Raw genomic sequence first — 21,486 nt, 5'->3', positions numbered from 1 at the left:
TTGACATTTTTCTTATCTTTTTTCGAATGGGAAATTCAGAGCGACTCTTTGAACAAGAACGAACTTTTTGTCACTTATAAGTATTGGGGAGATACATCTTTGGTGAAAATATTTTGTTTGTTCAAGCAGTCGCTCAATGTTTCCTTAAAGAAATACTGCCTCAAAACAAGCCGTTTTATGCTAAAAATGAGAAAATGGCGGGAAAAGGTCAACTTTATGATGTCATATTATTTTAATTGTGGGCTTTAAAATCAAGATGAAAATTAAGAAAAAAACTTCAAATGTATATTTGTACAAAGAATTACAGTAAAATGACAATGTTCATTTTAGGGGGACATTTTAGGCCGAAACCATATATAGTCCTTTCCTATGTGAAAAACCCAAAATTTACCTAATCGAATAGAAAAAAATTAGGAATATATTCTGAGATTGTCTCTGTATCTGAAAGGTTATGAACATGTAGTAACTACTACTTTTACAAATGACCAAGGAAAGATTGCAAAAAATAACAACCCATTTCGAACTAGGCAGCATTGAGATGGTGACCATCTCAAAGGGACCAATTTGAAAAAGAACTTTTTGACGAGAAAACTGTTTCAGAGTTTTGCTTTGACCTAGTCCAAAACCTTAATAACTTAAACTTTTGTTTACCTCTTACATAGAGGCATTTTGCACAAGCTGAGCAAGATTAAGCAAATGGGAAATAATATATTGTCTAAAGCCGATTACAAGGAGATCTCCTATGACCTTCATGTTGATCTGGTTCAAAGTCACTGCACATCATTAACCCAAAAGCTGCATAGAATTCATTTGCAAACACGTGGGTTAAACAAATCTTACTCTTAAGGCATGAAACAAAATTTTAACTTATTTGCTTCTTTGCCAATCGTAATCGTAAATTCAATTTCCGTAATAATCATGTAATTATTTATGCTGCAGATATATACCTGGAAAGCCATTGCCTATACGGTAGGATCATGGTTGTCAATACTTTTATTCCCCTTACTTTACAGACGCTTGCCATCAAATTTAATTAAATTGTACTTAGATCTATTATTATATGAGAAGAAACTCAAAGTGTTCAATCATCAATGCGCAAGTGACTAAAATATTTTGCAATCCATATGCATTTTGAGTGCTCAAACACGTTATGCTTATTGTTGTCTTGTGAAGGACACTATCGGTTAACTAATGCGACAAAGGGATATAGTTGTTTCTATCCAAGAAGAAAAAAAAGGAACGTACAGTTATTAATTACAAGAAGGAAAATGAATTACATAACAGTAATACAAGTCCTGTGACATATTTGTATGCCACACAGGATGAGCATACTGTCTTGCTGAAGGATATCGAAGGCATGAATAACTGCAGAAAAAGCATCAAGACACGTCATATGGAGGAGGAAAACCAAGTAGAGACTGCGAATGTACGAAATAAAATAAAACGATTGACAATTATTATATTTTTGTACAACAAAGAAAAAAGACAAAAATAATTAGGTAATTTCAAAAATCAAAATATGTAAGTGAGCAGTTAAAATTCTAAAATAAATTTAAACAAAAGGCTGATGGGCCACATCGCTCACCTAAGCAGCAATGGTATTATATGGACGTTCAGAGGATATTGTGCCTTACGGCCTCTCCTAGAATAACAAAAAAATAAATATCCGAATTTTACACATAGATGTATTTTTGCATACACTTAATTGTTGACATATGTACCTTTATGGATTACCCTTGTTACCGAAAATAAATGAATCCGTTGCAAGATTTTCGGTAGAGATTCACTGTTAACTTCCAGTTTCCTTTATTCTATTTATTTCCCTAAAGCGAACAACATATATGAGGGCATATGGGTACATTTTCTTCCTCAATTACTTACTGGTTATTGTATTTTATTTTTAAAAATGTCTCTATTAAGTGAAAGAAAAAAAATTGTTCTACCTCAGTGCGCTCAGTTCCTCAAATAGCAAACATTCAAAAAATTTAAGGGTTTTCCCCATTATAATCTATTTTGTTGTTGCTATTCAGTATTTAAAACGTAAACTAACAACAGGATGGCCTCAGCTCGGTGTTCAAACAAAGAATAGTAAGCAAACCTTTGTATCTTGATTTTAACTCGGAGCTTGACGTGTAATATATGGTACGCCAAATTAACATATATTCAAATATTTGTACCTATCTTCAAATTATTGTACCTATCTTCAATTCAATTGTACCTATCTCCAATTCAATTGTACCTATCTTCAAATTGAATTAGAGATAGGTACAATTCAATTATACCTATCTTTAATTCATTTGAAGATAGGTACAATTGATTTGAAGATAGGTACAAATGCAATGAATTGAAGATAGGTACAATTGAATTGAAGATAGGTACAATTGAATTGAACCTATCTTCCATTACTAAAATATTGGCAATAATGAATACTCCCTGTATAGTACGTCATTTCTGTTACGTCACAGCTGGCGCGAAAATTTATACAATAGTAGATAGATTCTACATGTATAGAGCTATCAAGTGTGACTAGTGGGTTCGCCCCCCCCCCCCTTTCTTCCTTTTTAGCTTACTTGAGCAGAAGGCTCAAAAGGGTTTCTTATCTAAATTTATCGTTGTTATTGTAAACTTTTCACATTTTCACCTTATTCTCGAGAAACAAGGGCCAATTTCTACCAAACTTGCCACAAAGTTTCCATGGGTGAAGGGGATCCATGGGAGATAATTATGCATCATCAGATCAAACTTAAGATGTTTCCTGTCTCGTTTGATCTACTGATCCACACCTGTAAACTTGACATGATGCAACTTCTCCGAAACCAAGTGAACTGTTGTTATAATACATGTACAGTGCAGATATATCACATTTAATAAATAATTATATTAATTATATTAATTGAACAAAAACTCATAATAATTGTTACCACTTTAATAAATAGAGTGATTATCAACTGAATTATACATTCTTTGATAAAATTATGGAAAAAAATAAAGCCAGTTTTTTATTTAGGTATATAGTGAGCCTAACTACGTCACTACCCTAACTCCGTCACTTTTCGGGTATTCGGGTATACATGTTTTTGGCTTACTTATTGATAAACATGTATATTTTAATAAATAAATGATGCCTTTTGCAAATATATTGTGCACGCACGCACGCACGCACGCACGCACGCACGCACGCACACACACATAAATATACATAAAGCACTAAAATAACCAACGACACGAACAATAAAGTAAAATATTGTCAAATTTTCGGGACAACCCGTCCCTTCTTCAGGACAACATGTTATCCTGAAGAAGGGACGGGTTGTCCCGAAAATTTGACAATATTTTACTTTATTGTTCGTGTTGGTTATTTTTAGTGCTTTTTTATATCTCATCTTATAACCGTGTATCTTTTGATCCGACACTTTAGATAACGAGTGTTGTTGGTTTGCTAGTGCTTCTTAAATATAAATATAAATATATATATATATATATATATATATATATATATATATATATATATATATATATATATTGTGAATTTACCTTTATTTCTTCTTTCATCTTCGTTGTGCTTCCCTCGTTTCCCTCCATGTTAAAATGTCTTCAAGGGAGCGATCATTATTTTCAACAATACACAAAACGAATTGAACCTAGGTATAATTGAATTGTACCTATCTTCAAATCCTTTGTAGATATGTCTGAATTGAACCTATCTTCAAATCAATTGTACCTATCTTTAAATGAATTTTACCTATCTTCAAATGAATTAGAGATAGGTATAATTCAATTGAACCTATCTTTAATTGAATTGAAGATAGGTATAATTCTTTTGTACCTAGGTATAATTCATTTGTACCTAGGTATAATTCATTTGTAACTAGGTATAATTATTTACACCTATCTTCAATTCAATTGTACCTATCTTCAAATAATTGTACCTAACTTTAATTCAATTGTACCTTCAAATGATTTGAAGATAGGTACAATTAATTGAAGATAGGTACAATTATTTGAAGATAGGTACAAATATTCGAATATATGTTAATTTGGCGTTCCATAGTAATATAGTTAGAAAATAGAAAATTGTAAACAATTAAAACAGATGAAAAATGCACCAAAGCAAAGAAAGAACACAATGTTTTTTTTCAAGATGAATCTCTCTCATATATATATATATATATATATATATATATATATATATATATATATATATATATATATATATATATATATATACAAAGAAAATTTGAAAAATGAAAGACAATACAGAGTAAAACGTTTGAAAAATGAAAGACATCACAGAGTAAAACGTTTGAAAAATGAAAGACAATACAGAGTAAAACGTTTGAAAAATGAAAGACAACACAGAGTAAAACGTTTATATATATATATATATATATATATATATATATATATATATATATATATATGTATATATATATATATATATATATAAACACACAAAGAAAATTTGAAAAATGAAAGACAATACAGAGTAAAACGTTTGAAAAATGAAAGACATCACAGAGTAAAACGTTTGAAAAATGAAAGACAACACAGAGTAAAACGTTTATATATATATATATATATATATATATATATATATATATATATATATATATATATATATATATATATATATATATATATATATATATATAAACACAGATGCTTCCATCAGTAAAATCGTTCGCATTTTATTTTCTTTAATTTTCTTTATGTGCTTGATTGATAATGAATACGTTCCTACTTCAGGACGAAAACATGTATATTTAATAAACAGATACATTACCACAGTAAGTTAAAAGTTCACTTTAGTTCATTGCTAATTTTCATTTAATTTTTATTCTTTTTATTGGTTTAACTATATGATTTCTGGATAAAATTAATGTACTGCTCTTTTGTCGATAAAAAAATAATATCCTTTTTTGTTTTCTGTGCCCCCATATAAACATATTTTTCATGGCTAGCAATAATACATCAACCATTTGTATGACAAAATTTATGTGTTTATTATTATTTGCTGTCGTTAAAATTTCTCATATTTCATCATTATTCCCTCAGTAGGTCTCGTAGCATTTTAATGCAGTATGATTATTGTTCTTACAGACATGTATATTATATCATGAAGTTGGTGTTAATGGCTTTAACATCCTTGTACTGCTACTGACTACACGTTAAACAAGGGTGTTGAAAGAAAAACAAGACAGTTTCTACTCACTTTTTTAATTATCACTCTTATTATCATCAGACTTTTTCAAGGTACAAACTGTTTTTCGTCTGTTTAAGATTTATTGATAAGCGTTCCTCGAATTTGCCGTACACAATGTACGATGGGCTAGATAGCATTACGTAACCTCTATCAGGTTGAATATAAGAATGAACAAAACAAATGCATAGCCCTTTAAAAAGTGCAACACATCGTAAGTTTAGTTGATTAACTATATATTTTTTGTGTTCAAGATGGTATGGGACACTTCCATGTTGTGACGTATTGTTTATCGATAAAGAAAATAAAACCAAGTGTAGTTTCTTTCAAAACATTGTCACCTTACAGCGTAGCGCAATAAGTTAGAAGGTTTGCCACGAACTGTACGTTGTGAGATCGAGAATCCCGCGTGGGGTTTACAATTTTTACCTCTTTAAATATTTTTAAAAGTTTTTTTTAAATATTGTAAAATTTGAAAATTCTAAACCGGCGAAAGTATTTTATTGATAATATAGTTAAAGCCACATTAATATCGACAGATGTCCTATACCATCAAATTTATACTGGCTGATGTCTGGACGCTAACATCACTAAGTATACGCTACTTGATAAATCATTATTACAAATTGATATATTAAGATATTCTTGTGATCAAACTCGAAATATGACACATGAGTAAGGACGTTTTAATTCCATACATTTGAATTTTTTTTAAACCTAATGTTTCCTTGTCCGACGCATAAAATTCTAACCAGTAAACAAAACAATTCTAAATCATATGATGGGTGTTCTTTACATCCGCATGACTGAATCACATACTACTATTCCTTGTGATAATTGATTGTATTTAAACACCTGATTTTTACGTAACTGATCATTTGATATGAAACTTAACACCTGTGAACTGGAAATTATCTCTGAGTCAACAATGGTATGGATAAAAAGTATGTTATAGATTTAACTTAATAAAATATAAAATTTCAATTAGTATTTTAATATGTTAATGTTATTTTTAAAAGAACATAAATGTAGTTCCAATGAAATTCAAAGTACTGAAGTACTGACGGGAGTTGATTTTATCAATTATCATTTATTTTAAAATCAACTTATCTTGCACGGCAATTAGTTTCTAGTCTGTATTTGAATTATGCACTTTTTTTAATATGAATTTTTAGACTTTTCCAACAGGAATTTCGAGAAGTGCCCATATGAATCATGTTGTGTAATATTTAAAGATAGATTTCAAACTATGTATTAATTATCGAAATAATTCTAAAAATTGTATGGATCCAAGCACTATTGATATCGAACTCTAGTCTCGATCAACCAGACGCTCGGCTGTCTCCGTTAATTTTCCACAAGCAAGAGCCTCTCTGCTTGTCGCAGATTTACGGAGATAGCCGAGCGTTTGGTTGAACGAGACTTTATTAAACTCTGGCGTTTTTCAAAGTGTTTATAGATAAGTTTCCTTGAAAAACAATGCTTCAGCATACATTACATCGAATTTGTTTTATTATTTTCAAGAACTAAGTCTTGTCAAAGGCGATGATTTGTGCTTTGGTCCAAACACTGTTTCACTTTCGGTTTGCCAGAGTAACTGCATAGGAGAGTTAATTAAAATCAACTCCCAATGACACCCAAAACCCATTCACTCAAGCTTTATATGATAAATATGTGTTTTTTACTGACCTCTTGTCGAACAATACTCAAAACTGCAAATCCATGCATAAAATGTACAGAGCTTTAAATTCCTCGACTTTATTTTCCAATCTTGAAATAGCACCATGTTGCTATGGCAGACAACGTTCACTTATTGTGTAAAATAATAATATTAACAACAGAAGAAAACAACATTTGACTGAAACTTATACCAGTAAAATACATATGCACACATATATACAAGGCTCAAGCTTTGATTACAAAACAAAGAAATCTATATCTGTATTTTGCTTTTACTTTTAAATATTGACAAAGCATTACAACTAAAATTCTAATGTTTAAGCTCAAATTTTGTACAAGCCCCTTAAATTTTCGTTTGCAGTTAAAAACATAGCATTAAAAAGGAATATAAGCGCTTAGTGAAAATATTTAGAGACTTGTTTTCAATGAACCCCTACACGAATGTGATAAATGTCCAAACTGAAATTGATTCAAGTTTTATTTATTTTAAAACATTTTTGCGTTAAGCAAATTCATTATTCAAATAAACAAACAAGATATCTGTGAGCGAATGCTCACTAGTGATACCCCCGCTCTGATGTGAATATGCAAAATAAGCAAAGTCGACATTTAACAGAAAGCTGGCATCCGATTGATACAGAAATATATCCCACAATATGGCATGCCTAAACAAATAGTGTGTTAAAATTTCAAGCATCTGCGATAAATAGTTGCTGAAAATTCATTGACGGAAATTTGTTTGAAAATTTTGGCAAAAAATAAACAAAGTCGTCATTTAACAGGAAGTTGAAGTCTGATTGGTACAAAAATACATCCCACGATATAGCACGCCTATACAAATACTGTGTAAAAATTTCAAGCATCTGCGATAAACAGTTGCTGAGAATTCTTTGACGGAAATTTGTTTGAAAATTTTTGCTAAAAATAAACAAAGTCGTCATTTAACAGGAAGTTGACGTCTGATTGGTACAAAAATATATCCCACGATATGGCATGCCTATACAAATACTGTGTAAAATTTCAAGCATCTGCGATAAACAGTTGCTGAGATAAATGCGACAGAAATTGTTGTTACGGACGGACAGACAGACAGACGGACAGACGGACGGACGGACAGACAGACAGACAGACACACAAGGGTAAAACAGTATACCCCCTCTCCTTCGGAGCGGGGGTATAAATATGTTTTAGCACAATTAGAATATGAATATAGTTACGGGTTGCAAGAATAATGCAAATGGTTCGATCCTTGGATAGATTATGTATACAACGCACATCTGACTATGCAAACATTTTACACGGATTTGGTGACTGATATTAAAAAAACACCTTATCTTTCCGTCGTCTCTTTGTAGTATGCATTTTAATTAAGGGCGACTTACTCCAGTATTACCTATAGATGATGTACAAATAATATATAATTATTCATAATAATTATAAAATACCAAACTGAAACTTTGCAAATATGCTTCCTGAAATTTTACGAGCTAAATGAAGCGCATTGAAGTGGTTAAAGTTTTCGTTTGAATGGAATGTCCTAAACTTTGTATCGAACGTCAATTGTTACCTGAGACACGCCCATGTCTTTTATAACGAGAAAAACAGTATTAGTAACAATTTGCTTTCGGGCCGCTCATCTTCTAAACAACACAAGCAGGGCTGCGGACCCTGGAAATTTGGACATGTGGAAATGCCCCGCGCTTATCCTCAGTCCCCACAATATGCTGCGAACACAGCAACAAATGCAGAAGAAAACAAAGAACGAAGAACCCCTCTAGAACGAAAAACTGAAACGTGCATATATGTTGTGAAAACTTATCTTTATTTGCAATACAGTACATGTAACAGGAAGTTCAAATCACAAATAGATTTGTTACTTAAAATAATCTTGACTCTTTATTTTGAACAATATCACTGTCTCTGAACATAGTTGGAAAGAAAGAAAGAAAGTGTGTGTATGTGTGTTTTGAGCATAAATGCACGTGTGCTAAATTCTGCTTGTGCTGTCTAGAAGAGAGGCGGTTCCAAAAGCATTGTGACGAACACTGTTTTCCTCGTTTCAAAAGAAATGGGCGTGTCTTATGTAACAATTGATGTTCGATACAAAGTTTAGAACAATCCATTCGAACGAAAACTTTTACCACTGCAATGCACTTCATTTTAAATAAAACTAACATAAAACTAGAGGTACTGTGAGCAAGCTCACAATTGATACCCCCCGCTAAGATAAAAATCATAATGCGTGTATTTTTCCAATAATAGAAAATATTGGATGAATCTATTTCACCGTCTATTTTCTTTAAATAACAACTGCTCTATTTGCAAGATTTGTGTGAAGTAAGAACATTCAATGCTTCTCCATAAGAAAGATAATGACCAGACACGAATTTTGCACTTTTTCTACCAGTGACCTTGACCTTGCCCAAATGACCTTGGGTCAAGGTCATGACACACTCTTTGGTCCTAAGCAAAATGTGTGTTAAGTTAGAACATTAAATTCTTTTCCATAAGAAAGATAATGACCGGACACGAATTTTGCACTATTTTCCCAACGACCTTGGCCTTGCCCATATGACCTTGGATCAAGGTCATGACACACCCTTAGGTCATAAGCAATCTTTGTGTGAAGTAAGAACTTCAAATGTTTCTCCATAATAAAGATATGGGCCGGACACAATTTTTGCACTTTTTCTGCCAGTGACCTTGACCAAATGACCTTGGGTCAAGGTCATGACACACCCTTAGGTCATAAGCAATCTTTGTGTGAAGTAAGAACTTCAAATGTTTCTCCATACGAAAGATATGGACCGGACACAATTTTTTGTATTTTTTCTGCCAGTGACCTTGACCTTGCCCGAATGACCTTGGGTCAAGGTCATGACACACCCTAAGGTCATAAGCAATCTTTGTGTGAAGTAAGAACTTCCAATGTTTCTCAATAAGAAAGATATGGACCGGACACGAATTTTGTATTTTTTCTGCCAGTGACCTTGCCCAAAAGACCTTGGGTCAAGGTCATGACACACCAATAGGTCATAAGCAATCTTTGTGTGAAATACGAACTTCCAATGTTTCTCCATAAGAAAGATATGGACCGGACACGATTGCACAGACAGACGGACGGACAGACGGACGGACAAGGTGATACCTATATACCCCCCCCCCCCAAACTTCGTTTGGGGGGGGGGGGATATAATTAAATATTTGTGTTTTTTTTGTATACCATTAAACAACGTGAAAGATCATGCATAATCTGATGACATAAAAACAAAAATATGACATTGGTTAATGTCCGATACTGTTCTTTTAATTATTTTGGAAAGCCATACTTATAATCATTAAAATTGTGGGTTATTTTTGTTGAAACATTTGGGTTTTATTTACTTCTGAGAAATTTGTATTTCTGTGTAAATTTCTGTAACAATTTAGTTCTCTGCGTAACATGCTTGATTCTTGTTTTTTCTAGGATTTTTTCTCGCCTTATTGGTTTGCTCCAATTTGATTACTTTCTCAGTAAAATGTGAACTAGCTGTTACAGTAGCGGACCAGTAAGTAAATGAACGTCTTTGCAAAATGATTGTCTATTAAAAACTTGTGCTTTGATGCTTATTTTTTCTTAATGTGTAATTTAAATGAAAGGTTTTCCATATTCTCTTGCCAAAGTCTTCTCGAAATAGTAATAGGACGTTCAATGATGCATTAACACATTATAACAGTAGTTTTTTTTTTCACAAAGTGGTCAGTATGTTGTGCTTGTATAAAAAAAATCGCCACGAGATTCAATCTCAGCAGTCTTTTTTTAGAAATTTAGAATGTTTCTCAATATGAAAGCTATAGACCGGACACGAATTATGCACTTCTTTTCTTTTTAGGATGACGTATGGTTTATCAAAGGACTATTAATTCAAAATCAGTAGGATATGCAAAAAAATCACATGATTATTATAATGTTCCCAAAATATACAACAATTTTACTCTGCTAGAATATGACTTATGAAGCAGTAATTTAAAATTTCCACGACGTCATGTGACGTCAAACATCTTGATCAAAACCTATCACTATTTTCAAAGTAAAAACCGTTCAGTTCCACATACTTATAATGTCATTTAACCCATTTATTAAATGCGCCTATACTCTTATTTTTAAAGTTTCTGTATAATGCATTTCGTGGTATATCTTACACAATTTAGGTCCAAACATTTCTGTTCACGCATTTTAGACTTTAGATAGGGAAATAAAGAAAAATCCATATATGCAAGATCCGGGTTGTTTTGGGAGAGGAGGCGCTGCACGAGCTAACAATATCAGTCCCTCTATCTTTAAACCTCTAACTCAATTGTAAACTTTTATCCTATCAAGAGTAGACACGTGTTGTCATTCTTGAGCAGCATCTAGAAACCTTTTGGTCTTCATCGGAGATTTTCCTGTTTGCACACAAGATTTAATGACGACCCGGTGTGTGGCAACGAATGAAAAAAATAGCACTTTGAGAACATTTTTCTTTGAAAATTGCGTTAAATTTAAGACCAAGTTAGCGCAATTTGATTTTTTTTTCAAAGTGCGTTATGAAGGTACAAACATCTTTATTATCGGGACACGTAACGTACTTTGAAAAATATATACAGATTCTGGAATTGAATTTCTTATTTGTTGGTAGTATGATGATTTTTTAACACTAGTGAATCTAATGTACCGTCTTTAAAAACGGTGTGAGGATTTGGATTACCTAAAAATACAGGTCATTTAACTGATTACAGGAAGAACGCCCCATCCCCTCATCTTTCCTTCCAAACCATATGATATTCAGCATCTTGGAGTTAAGATATGATAAATGGAAAAGTTATACTCTTTGTTGTGAATTGAATACAGTGATATCGTAAAAATGAGCTGGCCAAACAATAAATTTTCCAATGGTATGTTAAACAATTTGTTTGTGTTTCAACAACATAATCCCTCGTTTCAAATTCTAATCAAATAAGTCAGTTCGTTATAAAAAAAGTAACATTGACAAACATTAAATTATTATAGATTTAAAAACAAGTATTCCTTTGAAAGGAATGATCGGCAATAATGATATATTGATAGCTAGAAGCAATCAACATGATCAGTTTGATGTAAAATAATTAAAAAAGTACTGTATTCTACAAAATATAGAATATTTGAATCTGTACACCATAATTTCATCATTATCAACACGTCAACAAATTTAATTTCGAAATAAATTTGGGGAAATCCGTTCTTAAACTCCTTGTCTAGTTTTATATTTTTAACGTAATTATTAAATGTTAATGTATCTTCTTCTTCTTCTTCTTCTTCTTCTTCTTCAGAATACTAAGTAGGGTTCTTCAAAGAGCATTAACACGTATACAAAGAAAGAGTTGTATTAAAATAATTCAATGCGACTGAAAAACATTGAATGCCATCATAACTTGCTTATGATGTCGCATTATAACGTAATCTTGTTTATAAATCAAGCCGTTGTCTTCCTAGCATTATTATGCAACATCAATAGATCGAGGTCAGTTCATGGAGCATCTTCTTATGATTGAGGTCAGTTCATCGAGGTCAACTGCATTACTGAATAAATCTTTCGATCGAAATTCTTACGCGCGAGACAAAATGTACATTCTTGAATTAAAAGGTCGAACTGTATTTTATGTATGTTTGCATCTCTTAAGGTAAATGAATTTAAATAAAAGTGAGTAAAATGTTATATAACTACTAAACCAAAAGTTCAAGTTTTTATAAGAACTACTTATACAAGCGGAATGTGTGCGCACGTGGAAGCATTTGCCGGAAGCCTCATATGGACACAATGGTGATCGGCCGAAGCCAATTACAATAAGCTTTAATAGGGTGTGGGCTTTTTTCTTGCACTGATGTTCTAAAAGATCATGTTATTTGATAAAAATAACTTATGTATCCTTTTTTCACATCATATTTTTCCGATAAAAACTGTTGAATCCACTATTGAAATAAAACCACTAATGAAATAAATTATTTCAATAGTGGTTAAGAATGTATTTCATTTGAAGAATCATTATGCAACTACTTTTGAAACACAACTACGATTAAATTAATTATTTCAATAGTGTTCGGGATGTATTTCATTATAAGAATAACTTCACAGACACTTTTAAAGTACAATTTCTATTAGAATTATTTTTTAAATCGTAGTTAGGAATGAATTTCTTTATAAATATGACATTGTAATCACTATTGCAACACATTTGGAAAGAAAGAAGTTGTATACATGTATCATTTTTGCAAACTATTTTCAAATGAAAGAAACAATTTATCTAACGACCAAATTCAAATACACAATTAAGGTTTTACAGACATGCATGAAAATTATTTGTACTATAGTGAACACCTTGTCAATTGCCAGAACTTTATTCAAGCCCCCCCCCCCCCCCCCTCCCCCTCGTATATTAAAAATCATTTATAACTACATGCATGAAATTATAAATATTACTGTTAAGATTTTTTTGTGTTATTAGTGGCTGTTGATGTACTGCATTACAACTACTATTGTAATATATCATTTTAATAGTGGTTGATGATTAATTTTATTACGTCCACTATTGAAATAAATTACTTCAATACTTTTTAATCAATTATACTCCTTATTTTGAATTTGAATTCAATATTTTAAATTTAGATATATGATTTAAACAACATCACACTGTAATTCTCGGCCCTTGTATTAGCCCGAGCGGTTGGTATCGGCTCAATCCGGAAACAACAGTCTGATCTTCTGTATATACGCTTAAAGGCTGCATTTTTCTAAAAAGAAAAAATGCGTACATAATTTCGATACAAATCAAGATCTATTTTTTTCATGGTGCATTTAAAAAAAACCAAATCTGTACATATTTCTTATAATTAGTTTATGATATCTAAAACGTTTGGTTGTATCATGCAATTAGTCCGCTCACAATCGAACTTGTCCTCAAACCATAATAACAACCCTCGTATTTATGAATTGAAGTTAGTTTCTTGGAGTTGATGCATTTTCCATTTCATAATTTGAAAAGGCATGCATGAAACAAATCTTTTCTTATGAATAAGGCACTGTGAAAAATGTTCTAGTTTGCATAGACAACTGTTTTTTTATTTTAATTACCTTCGTTTGAAATCTTGAAAAGTTTTTAAAGGAGTAAAGGGGCGATAAAGGAAATGAACACTCGTCTGATAAGTCATTTAATGATCAAGACAACTAAAAACTGCTGCAAATATCGCAATGTCCAGGACCTGGAGTTTTTTTTATCCTCTCAAGAACCCCTTGTTACACTTTCATATTTTACTGTTATTCTCATTAATTTCAAACCATTTAGGCAAGCTTCCCTAGGCGGGCTTCCTTCGCCACTCATTTTGCTTTTTATCTGAAGTGTTTTAAAGTTATCAGTAATGGTTTGTTACTAGAGTTTGATTACTTTAGGCATTCACAGGATGTTTTCTTTTTCGAAAGTATTAATTGAATATAGAATTGGGATAGATGTAGCAGAAAAGTTACATATGTATGTTGTTTTAGGATCATATGTTTGAAACAAGCCTTCAGTATCTACCAAAGTTACTTTTCCTGTAACGGAGGCCGATGTCCACCACATCAAAGTAGGAAAAATACTTTTCATCAGGTTTTTTTTTTATGAAATCATAAAAAAGATATTAAAAATTCCAACGAATTTTCCTGCAAACCTGATTAATAATGATATAATTATTAGATTTTACAGCGGAGTGCAACAGTGTTTGCTCAAATACAACTTCTGCAAACGATACTACATGCACGGGTCCTGCTTGTCCAATCGTGCTGTTATTTGTGGTAGATAATAAGAAACATTTGGTGAACACTACAGGAAAAAATCGTCTTAAAGTAGTCCGAGTATCGCACTACGTCATAATACGGATTTTACAATATTGGTTCGACTTTTACAAAGCGTTTTAGATAGCCGGTATTGATGTTGCTCTACATCGCTGTTGTAAACAATGGCAATAATAAGCAATTAGAACGGTAATATATGTATTCTATGAGAGATAGAAATAATTAATGTTGAGAAACTCGATTCTGTTAAAGTAAAATGAAAAACGAAGTTTCTGATTAACCAGGATCTCAGGTATGCTTATGTCTTCTATGTTTTGACCCCCCCCCCCCCCGAATTTTTCTTTTTCTTTTACTAAAACCGGTTTAAATTTAGAGACAGAAGCTATTTCGAATTTAATCAATCGTCAATTAATTAATGTTTAAATCATATCTAACATTGTTGAAAGATCTAGGCAGAAAACTGTAGCAAAACGTGATTTTTACGGACTTTTTCGTCAGGGTCTACTTGGTTAAGAGCTTATAGCGTGAAAAGTAATCCGTCAACATATAATTTATTTTACCAAATCTTTTTTCTACGATGTCAATCTATAGAATAAACTCCATGAATTTAAGTTTGAGTCCATAAAATAGTAAAAAAATGACCAAACGCGATACAAGAATTGCATTTTTTGTTTTCTATTTTGATACATCAGGTCCATAAAGCGTACTTACTTACAAAAATTTGCACAAAATTATTGATGAGATATGGCTTGAATAAATATTTATACTCTATTTTGTATCTTCAGTTCTAATTTTCCCAAAATTGGTAATTATTTTTAGGAAAAACGGACGTCTGGCAAATTTCATAATTGTCAATAATTTTCGCAAGGGGGTACACCCGTCTGAGATGTGATAACAAACAAACTAGCATGTAAACATACATATTTTCTTTTGTATATGTATTGCTAGAATGTATATTTATCATTTAAAGCTAAGCTTTTAATGATTGAGCCCATTGAGTGCCGAGTATAGGACTACCTTAATATCACTTGTAAACTATCTACGACAGGAAGCTGCAGTAAGTCACTTTTTAATCATTATCTTTGATGTTATATACCTATTTTTTTCAAATCCATTCAGATATAAATTTGAATTACAGATAACTATACTGATGGTAGTAATTCATCATCGGCGTAGTACACGACACAGGAAACAACACAGAAATCGATTACGTCATTAGTGTCAAAATATGTGAATGAAACTTCTAGAATAACACAGAAAACAACACAAAGAATAGAGTTGGAATCTACACCAGTTGTTGGCAATACAACACTGATACAAGAGTTTCCTATAAATGAAACTCTTACGCAAAGATATTGTGATTACGGCAAGTTATTTAGTTATCAGTGACTTATCGTAGCAGTATAAATAATAACAACTTTCTGCTTATAAGATACAGAAAACAAGTATTCTTTTTAAAGGAATGATCGGCATATGGTATCAAACACCAGAATCATGAAATGTCTTATACAATACCGAAAGTACAACATGCTGGAAATAGGAAAGCATGCAATTGTGTTGCTTTAAAAAAAAAGCAAGGACTAAATTAACTTTACATTTAGTAGGAAAAGTGTTCTTCTGAAAGTAAACCATACGCATGTAAAGAAAACAAGTGGTTAAAACCATGCTGTAACTGTATGTTAAGCGTTTAGATATCAAAACAAATGCATGAAAATAATGTTTACTACTAAACATGTACTTGAAGATTTGCATGAAGGTAGTGCTGCCACTGCCTACTTAACAAAGTAGTATGAAGCATGCTGTGTACGCATATAGTGAAATGCCGGGTGCATGATACGGACATAACTGTGATCAGCCAAAGCCGATCACATAACAGGAGATTGTACAAATTTATTAGATTGACCCAATTCCATTTGTTGTTTTACTGTTTAAACCAGGCACGTAGCATCGGAGGGGGGTGGGTGGGGTAGGGGCTGCCCCCCCCCCCCCACTTTTATGGGACCATGATGTAAAGAAATTGAATTGAAAGTAATGAAATTAACATTCGAATAAAAGTTAAAAGTATACCTTTTTAGGATTTTGGAAATTAACGTTTTCCTTATTTTTTGCTTGTCAAGATTTTGATTTTTTGGATGAGTCTTCCACCCCCCCCCCCCCCACTTTCAAAAACGATGCTACGTGGGTGTAAACTATAAATGTTGTACATTCAAAAACCAAAGCAAGACTAGGTAAGACTTCCTAAATATTTACATATAAACACTTACTGAATTCAACACTTACGATTATAATCAATAGAACTATTTATAGTAATTTTGTACGTCTTCTCCAACAGATTGCACATCGAATACCGGAGTGATCGTTGGTTCTGCATTCATTGGACTGTTTGCCGGAGTTTTACTGACTGGGTCAATTTCTTTTTTCCTTCTAAAACGACGGACACAGTCTCTCAAGTAATATCCAGTTAAAAGCGCAATTCTAAACTTGATTGGTCTTGTAATATTTTTTTCTCAATAAAGAAATGCTAGCTAGTCACCCATTTGTTATGACTTTACCAAAAAAAGAAAGAAATTATAGCCTTATATTTGCACCATTTTTTATGAATAATTTAATACTCCTTTGCCTGTTTTTGCAGAATACCTGCCGTTACACATCCATTGTACAACTTAAACGGCCGAGAAGCTAGTCTATGTGCGACTGCAGGCGAGACGTACAATGAAATAGAGAATGATTCTGTAAGCATTTTGATCCTGCATTTACATGTCGATAATGATATGTATGAATACAACTTTCCAAATCCAATACTTTTAAGGTTTTTTGATGCACAGTTTGTTAGATGACTAAATATTATTGTTTCATCGTTTTTAACCCTACATCAGATGTAAATTAAAATCAATGAGATTTAGCTGTTCAATCTAGGTGTTTAAGAATATGTGTAGCTGTTTTGTCCAGCTTAATTTAGATGGAGCATTAACAGCAGGTACAAGGTAACCTGAGTTCAATTCATCTTTACCTCTACCCCCTAAAAAGATATATTTTGTATATAAATAAAAAAAAATAGCTAAACATTTTGCTAAGGAAATCAGATTGTTATTAAAAGTCAAAAGAAAAATCGGTCTGGTAACAAGTCTTTCATGCACGCACATGTTCATCGAGTAATTCGAAAAAAGAGTTAATTTAATTATATTGCCTTAACCTTGAATTTAATTATATTGCCTTTACTTTGCCCTTTCTCCCACTTTTGTTCATTAGACTTAATTGACAAATCATGGAAGATACTGTCCTCAACAATGGGTTGGAAGGTATTCATCTCCCGACTGATATTCTTTTCATATGGTTATAAACGTTAAATATTAGCGTGTATGAGGGATATTTTTTTCTTATTTTACCTCGTAAAGTCACATTTAAAAAGACAATTTTGGATACTAAATTGTCTATTTAATCTACATTTGTCGATTGCGTCGATTCAAGTGTTTGCATACACGTCCCTAAACACTTTTCATGTGTATGACTTCGCCACGGCAAATGGTATTTATGAGAAAGAATGCAGTGTGCAGAGATCAGTTTCATATTTTGAACGTATTTTTACAAATTGTTGTCTTATATTTATTCGAAGGCCTCTTATGTCCTATGAAATTTCTTTCTATTCGTAATTATGAACAGCAAGGCCCGTTGTGAAAGTCATAATAGTCACTTTTTTTAACAAAAAATGTAGATCTGCTTCATTTACTTGATTCTATGTGAAGTGAAAGCTCAGGTTTTAGTAATTACAAAGTTAATCATATTTTAAACCGGATTTCCAGGAGTTATTTTTTTGCTTTTAACTTTTATTCGCTAATCGAAAAAAATAACTGATTTGAAAAACCAAGTTACATGTCCATTTTAAAAAATTTCTGTAGTAGTATAAGTTTAATTTTAGGGCGTTATTTTACAACTATTATATTATTCTTTTAATTCATGCATTTTTCGAGCTTTCATTCATAAGTTTCACAATATCATATGTACAATGCATATTATTTTGTAGCACAGTCCAAAGATATCGTATGTTTTGCCAATCACAAAAGATGAAGCAAAGTCCAGTGTTTCAACAAATAATCCCGAAATCTACCATCACCTCCGAGAAGATTACGATGTAAAGGACAGAAGTAACTACTATGATCCTGCAGTGCCCCTGAACGGTCCGCAAGAGATAGAATCTGATCAGTATGGTAAACTTGCAATTGAAGAAAATGGAGCTTACTCAACTGTAACAAACATGAATAAAACTGGAACCGAACCAGTAAGAAATGAAGCCTATTCAAAAATTGAAACGAGCGAATTTCAGTTGGTTGAAGTTGAAGGCAATAACGACAACAGTGCGAGTAATTTTGTTTTGACTAAAGAATAAACTTTATTTTTTGGTTTCATTGGATGCATCATTTTGTGCATCATTAGTCTAACAGTTTGCATAAAATATTATATCTATGTTCCGGTACTCATGCACTTATAACCTTTCTTTTGCAAAGGCTAACAGAGCATCGCAATTTCATTCCATGAAGTATACATTATTCTTTTTTTTTATTAGATTTTTATAATGAACATAAAACAACATCAATACATAATTTGTAACGGAAAAAGTTGTAAAGAAAAATGAAAACATGTTCGCAAGACAATAAAACAGTTTAGGACATAGTTTTGTATTACCGGTCTCAGTTAGGTCGGTATATCAACAAAATAGATGACGCTAATATCAACAAAATAGATGACGCTATTTTGTAAACTATATTTCATAGTAAAAAATTCATTTCTACCCTTTACTTTTTTGTTTTAGTATAATAGAGGCTTGATTTTGCATATTTTACTCGATATCACAATAATTGAATCCACCTTTAACAATATTATTGAATCAAAGCGTTTAAACCGTAGGTTTTCAAGTCTTTATTTTAAAGAAACTAATAAAAGCAAAATTGATTATTTGAAAAAAAAATCTCTTTCGCGTTTCGCAATGATTTTTTTTTAATTGTTACATGTGAGTACAACTTTTCTATTGGTTAAAATGTTGTACAACAACAAAGCCTAATTGGAAGCTACATTATAAGTGCTGTTTCACAACTTTTCCTTATTTGACCGTGTTTTTTTTTTATTGTTACGTCTTTCATAAGCTCTTAATATGAAACTGAAAACCAAAGTACACTTCAATGAATCCTACGATTTATCAATATTGTCATATGATACCGCAGATATATGTTCGGAAATCATTAATAATGTTTAAAAGCCATATTCATGTTTTGAAAAAGTATTGGGAAAGCATATGTTGCCGTGTAAGCAAAAAAAAGATAATTAAGATATAAAGGCTCAATTTAGTCTCACACTTTCACGAGTTTTATGTGTTTCTTATTCAGTGCATTACCCTTTCTACATGATTGTCAACTTCACACGCAGTTTAATAGTTAAAAAAAATATTAAATAGACTTGAGATACGTTCATTATATTCAGACAATTACTACTATAGATAAACATTAACTGTATTTGAATGTATGATCATGTCTTTTTTTAGAATTTTCATTTGATAATTATAAATACCTAATCATACATGAACTATTTAAACAATAAAATGCTTTCTTTAGTGATTTATTCGGGATATGAAGGTAGCGACATTGCAAGAAAAATAATTTTTCCTGCAATGATCGCTACCTTCATAACCCGCATGAATCATCAAAGAAAGCATTTTATTGTTTATAATTACATCTTTCTTTAACTAATTAATAAACTGATTATGAAAAGTTAGTAAAATTCACTAAATTACTGTTAACGTACAAAAGTACGTTAGCTAAAAGCAATAGCCAAATCGTCACCTGTGAGACTTTGAGTCTGGCATCGTTATGATTATTTCGTGCAGTCCGGGATTTTACTAAGGTCGCTGTAGGTCGCAGACCAATCGATAAACAGGTAGTGTCAATTTCAGTCCTGTCACTTTCAGCCGCTGTAGATTCGACCAATCGATAAATAGGGCGTGTCAATTTCAGTCCTGTCACTTTCAGCCGCTGTAGATTCGACCAATCGATAAATAGGGCGTGTAGATTTCAGTCTGGCTGTTTCTATTGAGCTATAAATTAACTATAAGTTTCCGTAAGAAATATAGGAAATTATGCTTGGTAGATGTAAATATATTACAAAATCAAGCAAAACCGCTTTAACCGTAATATTTGTAATTTATGCCCCAGTCACACATTCACGGATGAAATGCCGGATTAGCTACGGAAGCGATCCGGCATCATTCGTGGCGATATGTATTGACCCGTGGCTTTTCCGTCTGTTATCGTATCCAAATATAGCTGCGACAATTTTTGAACATGTTCAAAATTCCACTACGGATGAAACCACCGTAGTACTTCCTTAGTAAAACTTACTAAACCGTTTTAGAACGTAGAAGTCCTTTTTAACTCCGTATAAATCCGTAATAATTCGTATGTATCAATTAGTCAAGGATTGTTTCGATTTGATACGGAGAGCGACGTGATAGTACGGTTCTAGTACGTATTTACAACGGATAAGAAGAGTTCGCTAAGGCAAAATACAGGTTTACTATTTCGCCATCTTTATTACCCCCCCCCCCCAACCACCCAAAAGAAATAGCCTCAACTACTGTTCCATTGCTTGTGCAGTGAATTTTACGTTTTAACATCAGAATTTTATGAACATAATAAAAATACATGACTTTATCTCCCACTTTGTGATACATGTAGTATAGAGAAAATATTAAATTATTTAATCAACACATTTTTACTACATGGCAAATACCTGTCG

General features: G+C 32.1%; 2 long non-coding RNA genes across 2 annotated transcripts; both read left to right on the top strand.

Annotated features, from left to right (window-relative positions):
• Positions 1-6,006: 6,006 nt before the first annotated feature.
• On the top strand, positions 6,007-14,747 carry LOC117680408 (uncharacterized). The gene is made up of 4 exons (XR_010712873.1): positions 6,007-6,144; positions 10,347-10,428; positions 14,416-14,495; positions 14,606-14,747. It is a non-coding gene; the product is annotated as an uncharacterized lncRNA (long non-coding RNA).
• Positions 14,748-16,931: 2,184 nt separating this feature from the next.
• Positions 16,932-19,056, top strand: LOC136274497 (uncharacterized). Its single transcript, XR_010712872.1, has 3 exons — positions 16,932-17,153; positions 17,336-17,435; positions 18,725-19,056. It is a non-coding gene; the product is annotated as an uncharacterized lncRNA (long non-coding RNA).
• The last annotated feature ends 2,430 nt before the right edge of the window (positions 19,057-21,486 follow it).

This window comes from Magallana gigas, chromosome 4 (genome assembly GCF_963853765.1).
Source record: "Magallana gigas chromosome 4, xbMagGiga1.1, whole genome shotgun sequence".
In the NCBI taxonomy this organism is placed as follows: domain Eukaryota; kingdom Metazoa; phylum Mollusca; class Bivalvia; order Ostreida; family Ostreidae; genus Magallana; species Magallana gigas.
This window is presented reverse-complemented; position numbering and strand designations above follow the sequence as displayed.